The 18199-nt window shown below is 36.0% G+C and overlaps 1 protein-coding gene and 1 pseudogene across 1 annotated transcript in view; one reads left to right on the top strand and one right to left on the bottom strand.

Annotated features, from left to right (window-relative positions):
* The window catches only part of Gpc5 (glypican 5), an 863449-nt gene that overhangs the window by 183637 nt on the left and 661613 nt on the right, over positions 1-18199 (top strand). The window lies entirely within an intron of this gene.
* Positions 1-18199, bottom strand: part of LOC105741468 — a 33731-nt pseudogene that overhangs the window by 3127 nt on the left and 12405 nt on the right.

Here is an 18199-nt window from a genome sequence, read left to right as displayed (position 1 = left end):
AGTACTTTATTAAAATCAACATTACTCCAAAAAAACTGTTTAAATTATTAAAATAACTCAGTTTCAGTTAAGAAATGTAATTTTCAATTAGCAATTTTGATTGGGCTAAGTAATTGTGACAAATACACTGCGTTTAGTCATGTGATATTAGTTTCGTTATTTTCAAAAATGATTTTCTTTTCTATGCCAGCCTAATTTTACAAACAGGTCAGAGGCATGTGAGGATGAAATTCTTTTCTATGTATATACATATGCAACATATTTCCACTTTAGAAACAATTTTTCCTTTCTTTTATACAAGTAAATATTAGAGTCTTGAGGATGTTCAATGATCATGAACAAATACAAGAAAATACAAACAAATACCCTAGCTATTTTGGTGATTTCAGACTGGCATAAACATAGTTAAAACCATTGAAATATTTCAATTAAATGATCACTGTTTGCTAAAATGATCCCCTGGCTTAAATTAAATATGAATGGTTATAGCTAATGTGAACTAGATACAATTTTCAAGAGTATTTTGCCAGTCACAGTAATAATTTTTCTTGGAATAGGGTGAGGATAATATTAATGGGAAAAACATTTCAAATTCCCCTGGTAAGGAGGTAGGTAGATAATGCAGAGTAGGACAAAAGAAAGTGAAGTCATGACAGCAGGTTTCTGCCTTGAGCGTAAATACTGGTTCTGTTTCCTAAGAGAGAGAACGCTATGGTAAGTTTGGAAGAAGAGTAGAGGATCTGAGTTCAGTACTGGGAAAATCAGATACATCCCGTGACATATTCTATTGAAAAAAAAATTTTTTTTGGTAAATTTTCCATATTGGTTTGGTAGAAACTATGCTTTGTTGTCTAAGACAAAAGGAGAAAAGACACAAATCACTAGCAGCAGAAATGAAAGAGAAGGCATCAGTACAAATGGATATAAAAGAATAATCAAGGAGTGCTATGAGCAATTCTATCCTCAGAAATTTGATTTCAAAATGATCATTATTTGAAACAAAAATCCATGATCTGTATAGATCTAAATTCATTAAGGAAATGGATTCAATTAATTTCCAAAGAGGAATACACCCTGCTTAGATGTGTCTACTGCTGAATTCTATTGCACATTTTTAAGGATGAAATTATTCTAATTCTCTACAGAGGTCCTCAACACAGCATTTATATTTTAAGCAATAATACATAAAACAATTATACACCACAACTAAGTGGAATCTATTCTGCTGTAAAAGACATTAATTGAAAATCAATTATTGTAATCATCACATCTTTAAAAAAACAAAAAAGCAAATTCACATCACATGAATAGGGGTAAAAAGCATTTGACAAACCTCAACACCTATTCATCATAAAAAGTCTCATATTAGGAATAGAGGGAAAATTTCTTCAAACTGATAAAGAATTTTAATAAAATGTTTACAGATAGTGCCATACTCAATGAGAAACTAGAAGTTTACTCAATATGATCAATAACAGGGTGGTATGCCTCAGTTTATCATGCATTTTCATCATCATAGCGGAATTTCCAGGTAGTGCAATAGGACAGCAAGTGAACATGGGGTGTGAGTGTGTGTATATTTGTAAAAGAACATTATATATATATATATATATATATATATATATATAATGATGTAACTTTTTGTTTTCAGATATTCTTCCTTTTTATGTAAGAAACCTGAAATAATCAAGAAAATATAACTTATGGATCTAATAGGTTGCAGGGTAAAATTTGACATACATAAATAAGCATGCTTCTATCAATAGCATATGTATGCCATGTATATTTTTTTCCCACAAATAACAAGTGGAATTTGGAATTAAAAACACAATGCCATGTGAATTAACCCTCTCTGACAAATGAAATTCTTAGTGAAATTATGACTAAATATGTGGAGATCTGCCAGTTAAACAGAAGACCCAATGCTATTATGGGCTACTGGACTCTTTTAGAATATTTTGCTGAGTTTACACAGCTATAATATTCAGTAACGGAACTTAGGAAAAATGGGGTACACCGATGAATGTCCATTCTGTATCTGTGTATTCAAAGTGGTTGGGGTAGATATATAGTTGCATTGTCTTAATGACTGGAATGATTTGTTCTAATGGTGTTTGTAAATAGGATCACAAGTCCGCATCTTGTACAGCAATTAACCACTAAGAAGAATATATGCAGTGTATTATTTGTTGAAACTGTACTTCCGATTTGATTTGAAACTGTCTCATTGCTATATGTTTATCAATAAAACTGTAGAAAAAAAATATGTGGAGATCGAAGTAAGAAGTACAAAATTCTGATGAAAGGAATCAAAGAACTAAGTAGAGAGATGTCCTATGTGGATACATAGGAATAACTAACATCAGTAAGATAACAGTTTTTTTCAGCTTGATCTATAGATCCAATGAAATCTTAGTCAAAATTCCAAAAAGATAATTTTTGAATACAGACAGTCCAAGTCTAAAGTTTGTGTGCAGAAATACAAAAGGTCCAGAAAAGTCAGTACAATATTGAACAAGACATAAGCTTGGAGGATTGGCTCTAGCTGACCTCCACATTTACTAGAGATTTACATTAATCAAGGTAATGTTGCTTTGGCAAAAGAGCGGGCAGACAGGTCAGTATAATACAGAGTCCAAAAACTAGAGCCACACACATATAATCAAATGGTTTTGATGAAGGAACAATAAATACATGATGGAGTAAAGATAGTATTTTCAAATATTGGTGCTGGAAACACTAGAAATTGTAGGACAGGAACTTTTAAAAAATAGTCTATTTTGCATCTCTTAAATGGCCAGTGATATTCAGAATTTTTAATATATCTATTTTCCATTTGTATTTTTTCATCTGAACAGAGGTGTGTATTCATCTCAAGTTCATTTTTGGATTAGGTCTTTAAATTTAGGAGGTCTGATTTTTTTCAATTCTTTATATGTTCTAGATAGAAGTCTTTTTTGTGAGGAATGACTTTCTAATTTTTTTTTTTTTTTTTACTTTGTGCATTGTCTTTTCACTCTATTTGGTGATTTCTTTCGCTGTCCAGAAGCTTTTGAATAGGATGAGATCCCAGTTGTTGGTTCGTTGTATTATCTCCCTTAAAATCAAAGTTTTGTTCATGAAATCCTTGGTAGGCAAATTAAAGCAACACTGAAATTCTACCTCACTCCAGAAAGAGTGACTATCATCTAGAAATCAACCAAAAACAACTGCTGGCAGCACTGGGGAAAAAAGGAGCCCTTTTCCATTGTTGATGGGAGTGTAGGCTGGTGCAGTCATTGTGGAAATCAGTGTGGAGATTCCTCAAAAATCTAGGATTAGAGGTGCCATTTGACGCAGCTATTCCACTTCTGGATATCTTCCTAGAATAATAAAAATAAATCACAGTGATATATGAGCACCCATGTTTATCGCAGCACATTTTAATAGCTTAATCTTAGAGACAAATGCCCATCTATGAAGGAATGAGAAAAAAGATACTTTTTTTAATGCAGAGGAGTACTACTCAGCCATAAAATGACAATCTTGGCACATTTCTACATAAATGGGTGAACCTTGAGACCATACTCTTACATGAAATATGTAACTATCATACTGTCTCCATGGTTTGAGAAACTGGAAGAGTAAATAAGGGCCAATATATACAACAGATATTGGGAAATGGGAAAATTTTGTTAAAAGGGAAAAAAGAACTAGGGAAAGGGAAGGGGAAAATGAAGGAAGTAAAAAGGAAAAAATGGTAATAAAAAATGATAAATTGGAAACAAAGCTTTGTAAATAAGGAGGGGAACAGAGATGGAAGGAAGGTGAGGGGAGTGGGAAAAAAGAGAGGAATGAAAATATATCGTGTTCAGCTATAAATTCCCTACAATGAAGATGATCATTTTTTGTATTTGCTATGTACCAATAAACTTAATAACAGAAACTGTGGCACATCCTGACATTGCAATATTATTTAGTACTAAAAATGAGCTATTGAAATATCCAGATAGAGAGAAACAACAATATGTGTTACTCAGTGAAATAAGTCAATTTAAAGAGTCTGTGAATTGTATAATTCCAACTATTTCCCATTCTGGAGAAGGAGAACTGTGAGACACCAAAAAGGTCAGAATTACCAGCTGAGTCAGCAATTATGGAGGGAGGAGTAGGGGAGGAGTAGATGAAATAGAGAGGAACTTTAGGGCATGAAAATGTTCTACATAACACATACCATTTTACATTTGTGCAAAACCATGTAATGAGCAACACTAGGAATGAAGCCTATTGCAACCACATTCTGTGATGATTATGGTGTGAATGCAAATTTATGTGCTGTAGAATGTGTACCACAGTTGAGGGCTCTTGGCCACATTCGGGATTTATGTGACATTACCTGTAGTTTCTGCTCTTCACTGTGAACCTAAAACTCTTCACAGTGTTTAGAGTTGTTGAAAGCCCTTCAAAGCTTAAGGATACATCTGCTGATATTTGGTTGATGCTGTTTATAAGAATTAAAAGCTCACAGTACATACTCTAGTGTGAATGTGTACTGCAGAACTATAATTTTGTCATTAGGGGATCAGGTGGCCTGGGAGAAATTCAAATCCATGAAACAGAACTAATCATACCACATCCTGCCTTATTGTGAAGATTGAATGGAGTACCTTGCAAGAGCATTTTCTGTCGCACTTGGTAAGAGTAAGTCATCTATAATAGTAATTCTTGGTGAGTGAAAATCATCTATAGAACATATAGGTTAATATTCAAATGCCTTTGGCCACGATTCAGTGATCAGAAAGTGAAGTCTTTAGGAAATCTTAGTAAAATGGAAAATTGCTCAGACTTGAAATTTATTGTCATTTTATGTTTACTGCTAATCATTCATTGTACTTTTATAGCAATCATAAAAGGCTAAGAAAGACCAACAATGTCTGTCTAATATCTTCCAGAGTCAGGTAGATAAGACAGGGCGAAGTTTCACAGAACATCCCTAAGGTAGAATGATGGGAGTTGAGTAGCGTATGTCATTAAAGTGAAAATAAATGTGAGCACATTTAGAAGAGCTTAAGCACATAATAAGTAGGGATTGATGAAATAATTGAATTATAGGTGTTAGTTTTAGGAATGGATATTAAAGAAAAAATTTGTAATAAAATAAGGGTGGTGAAAAAATAGCTCTAGGATCCTTCATATACAGTATAGTGGAATGGAGCTGAACTTTATTTCATTTCTGCCACTTTATAAAGACATAAAACATCTTTGAATTTGAATTAACCAGTATAATGCATAATGCATATATATATATATATATATATATATATATATATATATATATAATGATAAGAGACAGTGAACAGCGTCATTCATGAAAAATAGGGTAAAGATGTGTTTCTTTTAGGTTTTATGTATATGTATATATTTGTAGGGAAACTATATTGAGGCATGCTCTTAAATGTAAAATAATTTAAATTTGAAAATTTAATATTAACTATATTAATGCTTATAAATGTTTTAAGCTAAGAAATCAAACATTAAATATGAAGACAAATATTAGCAAAAAGTAATCTTGTTTTTTTCTGTAGTACCAGGGATTGAACTCCACACTTTGTGCTTGCCAGGCAGGCACTTATTTCCTGAGCTATTTCCCCAGCCCCAACAAAAAGTAATCTTGAAGTAAAGGGAATTTCAGAATGTAATTTTATTTTGTTACAAAAGTATCTAAGGTTGTTACTATGTTTCAACCATTATGGACTGTTTATATTATGCTCCTATTAATTTTAATGGCCAATTTTACTTTAGAGAGGAATTCAGTGAAGTTGTCAGTTGTGCCAGTGTTATGGCTGAAGATTTATTTCCTGTCTTTGGTTTCTTATTTTTTTCCCTAATTGAATGTTATTTGCAATGTCTACCTTATTAAACTTAGGTTAGTATTTGATCTATTTGTGGATGATGGATACAGCTTTTTTTGTAACCATCACATAATATGTTCTAATATGTAAGGGATATTTTATGTTATGGATTCTAATACACACATTTTATTTAAAATATTTTACTACCTCCAAACTGAAAATCCATTGTAAAATCGAGGCATTAGTTTAAATAGGATGATGCATCATAGTTTTATTGGCTGCCTTTTCCGTTTCTACACAGAACATAAAATAATGATAAATGTTACAGTTGATGATGTCTTAGATTTGACTAAGTGTGGTATTTCATATGTGTCTTGGAGAGCTAATTTAATTGATTTGGATGATAAGTATGAGAAGAATGTGGTAATCTGAGTCAGTGTGGGTAAATGGCTTTGAAGCAACTAACATATTTTCTTTACATCTTTCATTTTACTCTCACAGGATTATCCACACATTAATGGTCCGTCAGCCACTCCTGCCTGTCTGTTTCATTTATATAAAGAGTATGTAGACATGTATGTGCCTTGTCTCTTGGGAACATAGTAATTGCATACTAGCTAGGTAATTTTAGCAAAGTTTAACTAGCATGTTAACCTCTTGCAGGCAGGAAGAGTGTATAAAATGTATACCTTCTCATTTATTTAGAACATGGTGCTTAATATATCCCTGTACATTCAAAACTAGTACAACAGTCATTTAGAGACCAAAATGAGACTCTGTTACCCAGTTGTATCTGTATATGAGGTACATTGCTGTGAGAAACTATAAGACATTTTCTGATTTGGTATGTCTATCTGTAAATGTGACCTATTTGTTATGAGTTTTTACAGTTTTTGTTTTGTAAGGCATTATTTTATATAAGATTTTCAGGTCATTATAGGAGACTCAATGTGAAATAAATGTTTTTGTACACTCATGAAGTAAAATTACGTATTTCTGATGGTACTGTTTAGCAGTAACTATATACTTTCATTAAAAGCAAAACACTTATGGGAACTGCAAGAGGGATAAAATGCTCTTTTAATAATGTACAACTGGGACCAGCTTGATTTTTAAGAAGAGTGAAATTAAGAACTATTCATTTAATATAGCTAAAGAGATTAGAAATGAGTGAAAGATGCAATAATCAAGAATAGTGATGTTATCATTTATTATAATAAGGGTTTTATTGTTTTGAGACTACAGATTTAAATAGGAATTGGAGCTTGGGATTTCTCAAATATTCATTAAATTTGTTCTATGTTCAAATTTAATATAATCTATTTCATTTTGTCCTAATTATCAGTCCTTTTACAACTATTTTTTAATCTAATAAATATTTAGCCAAAAAATTAGGTCTTTTGCTTTCATATTAAGTGTGGCAAAGAGTTTTAAAAGACTTTTTTGTTATTTATCTGCCAGCTTGAAATATGCACATAAATGCATGTGCGCACACACATGCGCGCGCGCGCACACACACACACACACACACACACACGGAAAGAGAGAGAGACAGAGAGAGAGACAGACAGACAGACAGGAACAGTGACAGAGAGAGACAGAGAGACAGAGAAAAAGGTAGATTGATTCACAAAATAAATTGCCAAAGGAGTAAATTTAGGGTATTTTGAGTATTTATGCATTCGTTTGAGGAGCATGTAAAATACGCTATTTAAAGATTGACAGTTCTTTGGACAAGACAGACAAGTGACAAGTTTGTGCATGTTTGGTGAAAAATCCTACTGTTCATAAAACCCCTATTTTTCTTTTGTCAGGAGAGACTTTATTTAGATCAAGTTAGGGTGTGGTGTGTGACATCTACCTCCAGTTCCAGGCTCTTCTATAACTTGAATTGGTTAGAGTCTTTTATTTTTATGTATTTGGTACAGGTCTACAGGGTCTCATTATACAGATTGGAGTCATACTGATCCTCCTGTTTTCAGCCTCCCAAGTGCTGAGATTATAGGCGCACACCACCATGCCCATTCTCAATCACAGTCTTAGCGTGCCCCAGGGTTGGGGCTGGCACAGCATGCTGGGCCTCGAACTCCGGTCCTTGCATCAGCCTAAGCAGAGCCCGGTTAAAGTCTTTCATTGTGAAGCATAGCATTCAGTTGGATTTTGTATCTCGTCTATGTGGTGTTAACTTTAAACAAGCATTCATCCAATTCCTCATGCCTTGAATCATATATGAAAATCTCTGTGGTGGTACAGCCGTCACACACTGGGGAGTGGAAACCCTTGAGGTTGGTCTTCTTGTCTTCTCTTAACTTTTTGTGTGTCCTAAACAATTAGTAGATAACAAAGCCTTGACCCACATCAGCTTTTAACTCCTCTACAGCAGGAGTCACCTCCCTTGCATCCTGAAAACCACTAATTCATTCTCATTTTCTGTAATTATGCCACACAAATAGAATCATACTGTCTGTGAACACTTGGGACTTCCTTGGATTTTTTTTTTTCCTTTTCATTACCTTTCATTTGTCCATTCTACTTTTAAAAAAGCAACTTGTCATTATTCCCTTTATTTATTTTGTATTTATTTATTTTTGATGGTATTGGGGATTGAACTCAGGACCTTGCACTTTCCAGGCAAGTGCTTATTCTACTGAGCTATCTCCCCAGCCTCTTAAGTATCTATCTATCTATCTATCTATCTATCTATCTATCTATCTATCTATCTATCTATATCTATCTGACTATTCCTTGAGATTCATCCTAATTGTGCATACCTACTGTTGTGCAGCATTCCGTGGTGTGGATGCATTACATTTTGTTTAGCCACTCAGGGGTTGAAGACTATCTGAGCTGTCCCCATATTCATCTATTAGGCGTAAGGCTGCTGTGCTGTGAACATTTGTGTACAGGTTTTCTGTGAAAATAGTTTTCATTATCCTGGAGTAAATAAGTGTATAATTGCTCTGCAGTTGGTTCTTAGGGAAACTACACATTTGGTTGTGTAATGAAATACCAAATTGCTTCCCCAAGTGGCTCTGCCATTTTATATCCCCACTAGCAGTGTGTCTGCAATGATTCAGTCGATTAGCGTCTCTGTCATCCTTTCCTGTTGCTAGTTTTTCACTTTTGCTGTTTTGATTTCTGTGTACTAGTATCTTATTGTGACTTTAATTTGCATCTTCTGTATATATTTATCACCTACTTATAAATTAATATACCTTTTCCTTTGTTCTCTTCAGTGCCTCCCTGCCCGGCTAATCTGATTCAGTCACCGTGTATTTCATCTCTGCCTCTGGTGCTCCAGAAGCGGTGTAAGAAGATTCACTGTTGCCTCTAGTTATGCTGACTTCAAACCCTAAGTGAACTGATACACATGCCATGCCCAGACTCTGTATCTTGTTAGTTGTAGAAATCTCAGCACAGTTCAGTTCCAGACAGAAAGTACAGGATCTTTGTGACTTCAAATTTCCACTGAGTGCTACATTTAGCACCTGAAGAAGCACTGTATGTACTCAGTGTCTCACGTAGCATCCTCACATTTAAACAGGTTTGTCCTTTACTTTCCAAACCGTTTGAAGAACATTGTCATAAGTAATCAAGCCTTGAATAAATACACCGCAGGAAAGCATGCTCTTGAAAGGCAAGCATAGCATTCAAAGCGGCCTTATGCCTTCATCTGGACTCAGCAGCCCTTTCCCGTACTTTGGCTCTTAAAAGCACAGGCTTGGCAACTTCTGATTTGGTGATGGGTTCTATACTTGGCTCTGACTGTATCAGAAAACCACAAGAGAGAACAAGCATGGAGGCTAGTTAGGTTTATGAGTCTTAGTATAACGGGAGAGAATAGTAGTGGGTTTCAGAAGTGGGCACTCGGAATTTTAAACTGCACCAGACAGTTTTTAGGTGGAATTTGCAGCATAGATAACTGGTTAAAGTGACAAGTATCTCCTTGGTAGCTGTAAGTGAGATTGGTGGGTACTAAGAGGTGAGGCTGTGGAGAGACAGAAGTGAGAAAGCTGCTACTTCTGATAAGTGGCATGTTAAGCTGCACACTGGTTTATCATCCAGAAGCAGGAAATTTCCACAGCTTCTTTTTGCTTGGTCTTCATATTGGTTAATGTGAAGACAGGAAATTGCATCTGCTCCCTGGACTATTTTCAGAGGGAAAAGGAATTATATAGTTTTCCTATCTCACTACTTGAACTGTGCGGATTAATAAATTGCACCCATGCAAGCTGTAAATTTATTACCACTTAGTTCTAGAACCACCTGTCATAGTGTGGCTAATGATCTTGGGCCACATGAAAAATTCTCCTTTGCTGGTTGTCACGATGTTCAGTGTTGTGAGTGGCAGCTGCTGGAGGGACACAATAGGGAAAAGGGGCTTCCGCTCTCATTCTGGTGTTCTCCTCTGTGCAGGTCCCCAGGGTGCTTCTTACCTGTGGGCCATGGAGTGTTCCTCAGTGAAGCCATCACAGGTGTCTTCCTAGAGAGTTTCTCTGGCCCCCCAAGCACCGTTTCCCAGCACATTGGAGGGGTCCCGAAGACTCAGCACTTCACCAATGCTCCACAAGGGGATGTTCTCCCTGCTAATCCCAGCTTGTTGTACATCAGCAGACATTTTCATTTCTACAAAACCATGGCCATTTTCTCTCCAGGGAGCTCTGGAAATGAGTCCTAGAGAGCCGGTGGTATTTCCAGATTTGCTTTTTCTGGAGTACTCTGCCACAGCTCTGTCTGCTTTTTTTTTTTTCCCATAATTTTATTGAGAAACAAATAGCAATGAGACAGTTTCAAAACAAATTGGTAGGACAGTTTCAATAATTAACACATTGCATACATTCTTCCTAGTAGTTAATTGCTGTACAAGATGCGGACATGATATCCTATTTATAAACACCATTAGAACAAATCCCTCTATTCTTTAAGAGAATGTAACTATATATCTATTTTAACAATTTTGAATACACAGATACAAAATGGACATTCATCTATATCCCCATTTTTTGTTTAGTTCCATTATTTGAATATTATAGGTGTGTAAGCTCAGCAAAATATTCTAAAAGAGTCCAGTAGCCCATAACAGTATTGGGTCTTCCACTTCACTGGCAATGTCAGAAATTGTTGACCTGAGTCGCCTACATGTCAACATAATACCATGGCTTTACTTCTTATACTTTGTTTTTATACTTTTCTGCTGGATGGTTAAGATCAAGGTAAAGCAGGACCTATGCAACAAGAGTTGTAGCTTTTGGATCTCATAAGGTTAGTAAAATCCCTTCAGGATTTATCCTGAGATCCTGTACCTCAGATTGTAGAATCTTTGTCAGTGTCAGCCATGTGGATGAGTCATGGCCATTGCTTGGCCAATGTGCTCTCTGGGAAATCCTGAGAGAATGCTGTTCCTCTCTTTACCCCTTTCTCTTAAAATTTTTGGTTACAAATTCTTACTATTGAGCTCTGCCAGATCAAATTGCTATGTAGTTTTTTCTCTTCTGACTTGACCCTGACTGATAGCAAATTGTGATTGGATTGATCTCAGCTCCTATGTCCACAAAGATCAGAATGTTGGATTGGTTTGTCATGCCCCAGGATGTAAGCCAGTGCTGAGTCCTTTGCCAGTGGGGAAATCAGTTGTCTGGATTGATCATATGCAGTGGAATCGTAGGTAACTTATCATGGGTGCTGCCTTAGAACCTGACAGCAGTAACAAGGAGCACAAGGGCTGTGGCACGGAGTGACTTCTGTTGAGCATACCAGTGCTTGTGAAAAGAAAACCATGTGCTCAGGTCCTGATATCCCAGCTGAAGTCCAAGTCTGAGAATCAAAATCAGACAACTTCCTAAATGATACTTAGTGTGGTGTTATGGATGCTTTTTTTTTGGTCCTGGGAGTCAAACTCAAGACACTGAACTTGCCAGACAGGAGCACATGCCTCTGAACTATCTCCCCAGTCCTTAGGGATGCTATTGCTAAAACTGAAAACAGAATAGAATTGTTTGGGCTACTGAATTTAATATTTACAGTCTTATCAGGATTCTATTTAAAACTTAGGCAGATTCTTTGCAATAGAGTACTAGACTTGGAATGAAAATGCCAAATGAAACTGACAGACAGGAGTGGTGGTATATTGCTGTAATCCCAGCCCTCAAGAGGCTGAGACAGCCTGAGCTAAACAGTAAAACCTATCTAAAAAAAAAAAAAGAAAAAAAGAAAAAAAGAAAAGATTGCCTTGAGTCACCAGGTCACATGGAACCTCCCTTATCCCTGAAACTAACTTGGCTCCCTATCTTGGAAGCAGCTCCTCCCACATTTTTTTGAAATTTTTATGACAGCTTTAACTGTGACCATAGTTTTGAAAGTGAATGTTTTTCCCCCAAGACTCATCACAACCATACAGATTATTTTCAGCTCATTGCAACTCAAAAGTCCTAGCAGGCTTCACGGTAATTGTACATACTCTTTCCTAGCATGGATTCTGAGGGTGTTAGATCAAGAAGACAGAATATAGCAGTAGTAAATGAGCTTGAATTCACTAGTATTAGTATTTTACCATTAAGCCCATATTTAATGCATTAGTTTGTACAATATGAAATGGCTTCCATAGTTTACTTGTTGCTTGAGAAATTTCTACTTAGTGGTAACCTCTAACATCTAATGAGTCTAATGAGTTTGAGATGCTAGAGGCTCCCTAGCATGTACTAGATAGGGAAAACATGGATTCGGGAGTGAATTTGTCATGTGGTACATGCACACTTATCTTCTGCAGCATTCCATGGGATGGCGGGGAGGACACTTTTCATGAAGGCATCATGAAGTACACAAGTATGGAGGGTATGGGGGGTACCCACATCTGTGCAATGAGAGATCATGGTCTTTTACCCTTCGTCCCCCAGACCTTGAGGGACACCACCATTGGGAAGGGTTCCACAATTTCCCTGGTAGTGATGGGAATCTTAGAGAAGTCAACACCAAGTAGTAACATGTAATTGTCCATGACAAAGTGAGTCCATTTGTAATGAAAGAAAGCAGGAAGATACAGTAATCACAATGCCTTAGCTAAAAAAAAAAAAAAAAAAAAAAGGCAGTTGCTTATTGATCACAGTGTCCATGAAAACCAATAAACAGTGCATTGATGTATTGCTTGATCTTTATAGGTCTAAAAGCTTGTGTTGAATTACAACAGTAGAGAGTTAGGGCCTCTTTTCAAGTATACAGAACTAAGTCATTAAAAGACACAGAAAACTTGATCGAAGTGTGGCTGTCTCCTTGAAGAAGATCCCTGAAATGTTACTCCAAATGCGTGCGATAGCCGTCACTCCAAGCCTTCCCCAAAGGAACCTTCACCTACTCCATGGAGTGACTGCGCTGAATAATAGGAAGTAAGTAAGGCTTTTGTGGACCCCTCGACACTATCCTTAAACTGTCTGTAGTGCCTGGGGACCCCCAAAATTCTGACAAACCAGTCCAACAGGGAGACAGATCTTAGCCTGATTCTGACTCGTGTTGGGCCCAGCTGGTTCATGGACCACCATGCGATTCTTTCTCCAGTGACTGCATGTTTAACTTTAATGAAAATACTTACAACTCATAAAACAATCACATTTACATACACATGGCCTAGAGAGGGAGTCCATTGTCATAGGAAAGGTTAAGTTGAAACCACTGGAATTTTCCTTCCTTGCCACAATAACAAATCAGGAACAGTACTGCATCTCTGGGGAAGTAAGGACAGCAATGCTACTATGATAGAGGAAAAAATTAGAGCTACCTATCACATCCGTATTTAATTCACCTATTTGGCCTATTCAGAAGTTAGAGCTTGGAAAATAACTGAGCTATTGTAAACTTCATCAACAGTCACTGCAATTTGGCAGCTTTCTGGGTATAATACGCTTACTAGGAAAGGTCAACATGTTTACTGGTAATTGCTACATAGTTACTGACCTTGGCTAATGAGTTTTAAATCCATACTAATTTGAAAGTTAACACCAATAATGTTTACAGCTTAAGCATTTAATGCTATCTAGTTTATACTCGTTATAGTCCTTCCTAAATTGTTTTGTACATAGTAGCTTAACATGCATTTACTGAATTGATTAGAAATCTCATTGTCTGACCCTTAAGATCAAATAGGTAACAAAAAAGAAAAGGTAATTGTAAAAAATAATAAGAAAAAATTCACACTATGAGTTAGTAAAGCCAGTATGAAGGATCTGATGACTTGGGGTCTTTAAAATATGGGAAACAATACATCATAAAAAGTCATAAAATGATATGGAGGGAAAATTTCCCAAACATTTAAAAAAGCATTAAGCAGAAATATTTTGCCTTGTTAGTCTGTGACTCGGATTGACCATTGCTGCTTCCATTCTTTACTAGTTATTAAGCACTAAGTATTATTGGAAGAAAGATTGCTGGGACGGTAAGCAGTTATGTTCCTGGAAATAACCTACAAACTTAAAAGCTTCTGAGTGTGGGCTCCTGTGTGAGAGCTCTATTCTTGGAATCAAACTTGTCTCTAAGTTTTAATTAAAAAATGGATGCCATATATTCAAACTATTTTAGGAAATGCTAATTACTGTGCATTACAGAGGAAAATTAGTTTCTACATTGAAAATAACTTTATTTTAAAATAATTATTTTCTTAATTATGTTTAGATTTATTCTTTATTACCACAAAATAACAATAGTTCTTAATAAATCTGCCATCAAAATTTGTAAATTCTTATTTTTAATTATATTCTGCGCTAAAAATTACAAGTACTATTTTGAAGTTATATGTGGTAGGAAGTAGCTCTGTTTTCTCATAATGGAGTTTGTAATTTAAAAGCTCCAAATGAGGGCTGGTGCAATAATTTAGTGAACCAAGAGCCTGCTTAGGCAAGCTCAGGGAACAGGGCTCGATCCCCAGCACCACATGCTGCACCAGCCCCACCCCCGGGCACACTGAGCCAGCCATCGAGACTGGGCATGGTGGCACACACTGTAATCTCAGCATTAGGGAGGCTGAAAACAGGAGGGTCACTGAGTCTGAGCTGTGTAGTGAGACCCTGTACCAAATGCAAAGAAAAACATGAAATAAAAAAGTAAATAAAAACTCCAAATGAACTATGTAGGCACTGAGTAGATTGATGCCCATGCACAAGGAAAAGCAGATGGATAGGTGTAGACTGCTGATCAGTGTCCACACATATAAAGGGAAATTAATGTCAATAACTGTGGCTTGCCATTGTAGTGGCACTTCAAGGACAGACTTCGACAAGTGATATTAATGGATATCAAAAAATGAAAATGACAAACCTACCAGTGAAAAAGAAAAAGTATTTTAGTTTTTTGATGCTAACATATATTGAGCATCTTAGATGTTCTTCATGTTTATTCCTATAATCGATATTGTTTATTTAATTAAAGAAAACCAGCAACACCTTCACAGTGGAACGACTTATTTGCTGTACATTTCTTCAGTTGTGATACATAAGGAAATTCATGTAATGAAGAGTCCATATGTGTTCACATACAGTCTCTGATGAGACACCTAGCATTATGTTGGTAGCGAACTATGAAATCCTTATTTGTTGGTGACACCAGCAAAGGCTTCTGCCTGCCTGCAGCTGTGAGCCATTCCCATCTCTCCGAGCTCACCTGTCCTTCGCATACTCTTGCTGCTGGCCCCTTCTGCATGGCCTCAGTAGCCTGACGTGGACTCTCTCGAGGTGGCTCCTGCCCACTGTCTCTGTGCCTGGAGTTGGAAGCCAGTGCTTTCCTCTCATGCCTCCTCACCACTCCAGCCAACTCCTCTTTTGGTCCTCAGTAGAACTGCCTGTTCTTGATAATCTTTCAAGAAATTTGGGAACTGTCTCCTAAGAATGGATTTTAAAGGACAGTACCCAATAACTTAGTCAGATTTGCTCCTTGTGAATGCTAAACATGGATCTGAAAATGATGTTTGCGTTCAGTTAATTTCTTTGAAACATAACCTCCTCCTGATCTATTACTAATATCTTCCAGGGGCTTCTCTTAAGAAAAGATTCTGCCAGGTGCAGTGGCACATGTCTATAATCCTAACACTCGGGGGGCTAGGATTACTGCCTAAATTACAGTGCCTCAAGTTCAAGGCCAGCCTGGGCTACCTAGTGAGCTCAAGGCCAGCTCAGCTACATAGCAAGACTTGGACTCCAAAAAGCCAAGCAAACAACACAGAGAATATTCTATTTCTGAGCAACAGTATATGTTGATTAAATGTCAAATACAATCCATGTCAGAAATTCTCAACTGGCGGATCATGGCCCACTGATATGTAATGAAGACGTGACACATATGTTAATGCACTGATCTGGTGGGTCTTGGGACCAACCTGGCAGCATATGGTTCTATCTGGATCCGAACAGCCTTGTCTCTTTAATTCTGTAGGAAAGGTTAACATTGCATTCTTTAGGTGGTTTATCTTTTCTACCATTTCAAGTAGCATCTCTGGGATATAGACAGACATAAATAATGCAGATAAAGATTTAGAAAATAATTGACAGACATGAATGAATTTTAACGTATTTGCAAAGCAATCTCATGAACATGTATCTCAGAATAGCATGTGGCAGGATAAATCGCCTGCAGACTCTTTTCTAATCTCTGCTATCTTAATGGAATGGCAAATTTGCTTATAAGTATCCCTGAGATATGGGTGTAAATGGAGATAAATGATATATTTGAATTTCTTCTCAGGTATTAAAAAGTGACTTTCACATTTGAAAAATTATCAAGCATACTGTTAATTTTTTTGTTACTATTTAAGTAATTTATTAGTCTTTTCAATATGTTGTCTTCAAATTATAGTATGTTATGATGCACAAAAATTCAAATATTCGTATTTTATAAATTAAAATAGTAAACTAAAGACTGATTTTTTTTAGGTCATGATCAGGTTGGATTTCCAATTATTTATATATAAATAAAAATTGGAGTTTATCTTGCTTCAACAATACTTGCTTAAAGTTTGAAATAGTTGATTTTATCGACTAGAATGTTCTAAGCTTCAAGTGATTAATATAGAGTTAGCAAAAGTGTCATAAGCAATAGGGAGATATTGCTTCATAATTACAAGTGCATGAGCAGTGGTACCAGGCTCACCGAAGAGCTCTGTGCCTCTCTTGTTTCCTCCTTTACGTCCTTAAGCGTGGAAGCTTTGCGGCGGGAGTGTCCCTATGTGGTCATGGTACAGCTGCTTTTGCTACAGGAGTTTCTTTTTCCTAGGATCACATTTGAAGCAGGATGCTCCAGTGTTTCGTGCAGCAATTCTTTCATGTGGGAGGGAAACCGTCTCAGTAACTCTTTCCAGCAGGCCTCTCTGTGTATTTCACAATGTGAATTTTTCTCAAAACTAATGGTATCTGTCATTCTTGTTCTGAAAGTGTTGGGGGCAGTGATACCAGAATTGCTCTTGCAAGTTTGAAACTGTGAACAATTGGTTTGGTGAATACATCAGAGAGAGTTTTATAAATAAGAAGCATAAGTAATTTCCTCTCTTAATCTAGTGACAGTAAAGAAATGCAATGTAAGGCAAAAGTTAAAATTTCAACCATATTCCTCCTAGTTAGTTTTGTAATTACTAACTAGTTCCACGTCCTTAGGAAATTTACTTCACTTTTTATAGTTTTATCATCTGTAAAAATTAGGACGAATAAAATGTATTTCAATGAGGTGATATGAAGGTTACTGTAATGAATTTATATAAAATTATATTTAAAACAGTACATGTTTAATTAATGGCAGGTGCTGCTATACCTTTACTAATAATAAAGGATATCTGAAAAAAAAAGAAAAACCCTAGGTCTCATCCCTGTGAAGTGACTGATGTGGATTTCATCTCTGATCTTTCTGTATTCAATGTAGATATTTTTGGGCTTTGGCTCCATTAGAAAATTACAGAACTAAACAAAAAAGGGTATATAGATGAATGTCCATTTTGTATCTGTGTATTCAAAGTGGTTAGGATAGACATATAGTTATATTCTCTTAATGAATAGAGGGATTTGTTCTAATGGTGTTTGTAAATAGAATATCATGTCCGCATCTTGTACAACAATTAACCACTAGGAAGAATGTATGCAATGTGTTAATTATTGAAACTGTCCTACCAATTTGGTTTGAAAGTGTCTCATTGCTATTTGTATCTCAATAAAATTATGGGAAAAAAAGAAAACCAGGTTGGGATAAAAATAAAAGCTTGTACAATGCTTAATTTAAAAAAAAGGAAAAAAATACAGAAACATTGAATAGATATTATTCATTCATTAACTAGACCAGTTACCTAGTTTGAGAGGAACATAAATATATACTCTGTACAACAAGAGTAAGGTTGTTAGATTTTTTTT

Source organism: Octodon degus, unplaced genomic scaffold, assembly GCF_000260255.1.
Source record: "Octodon degus isolate 3935 unplaced genomic scaffold, OctDeg1.0 scaffold00013, whole genome shotgun sequence".
In the NCBI taxonomy this organism is placed as follows: domain Eukaryota; kingdom Metazoa; phylum Chordata; class Mammalia; order Rodentia; family Octodontidae; genus Octodon; species Octodon degus.
The sequence above is the reverse complement of the archived record's forward strand: the minus strand, read 5'-3'. Positions and strand labels throughout refer to the sequence as shown.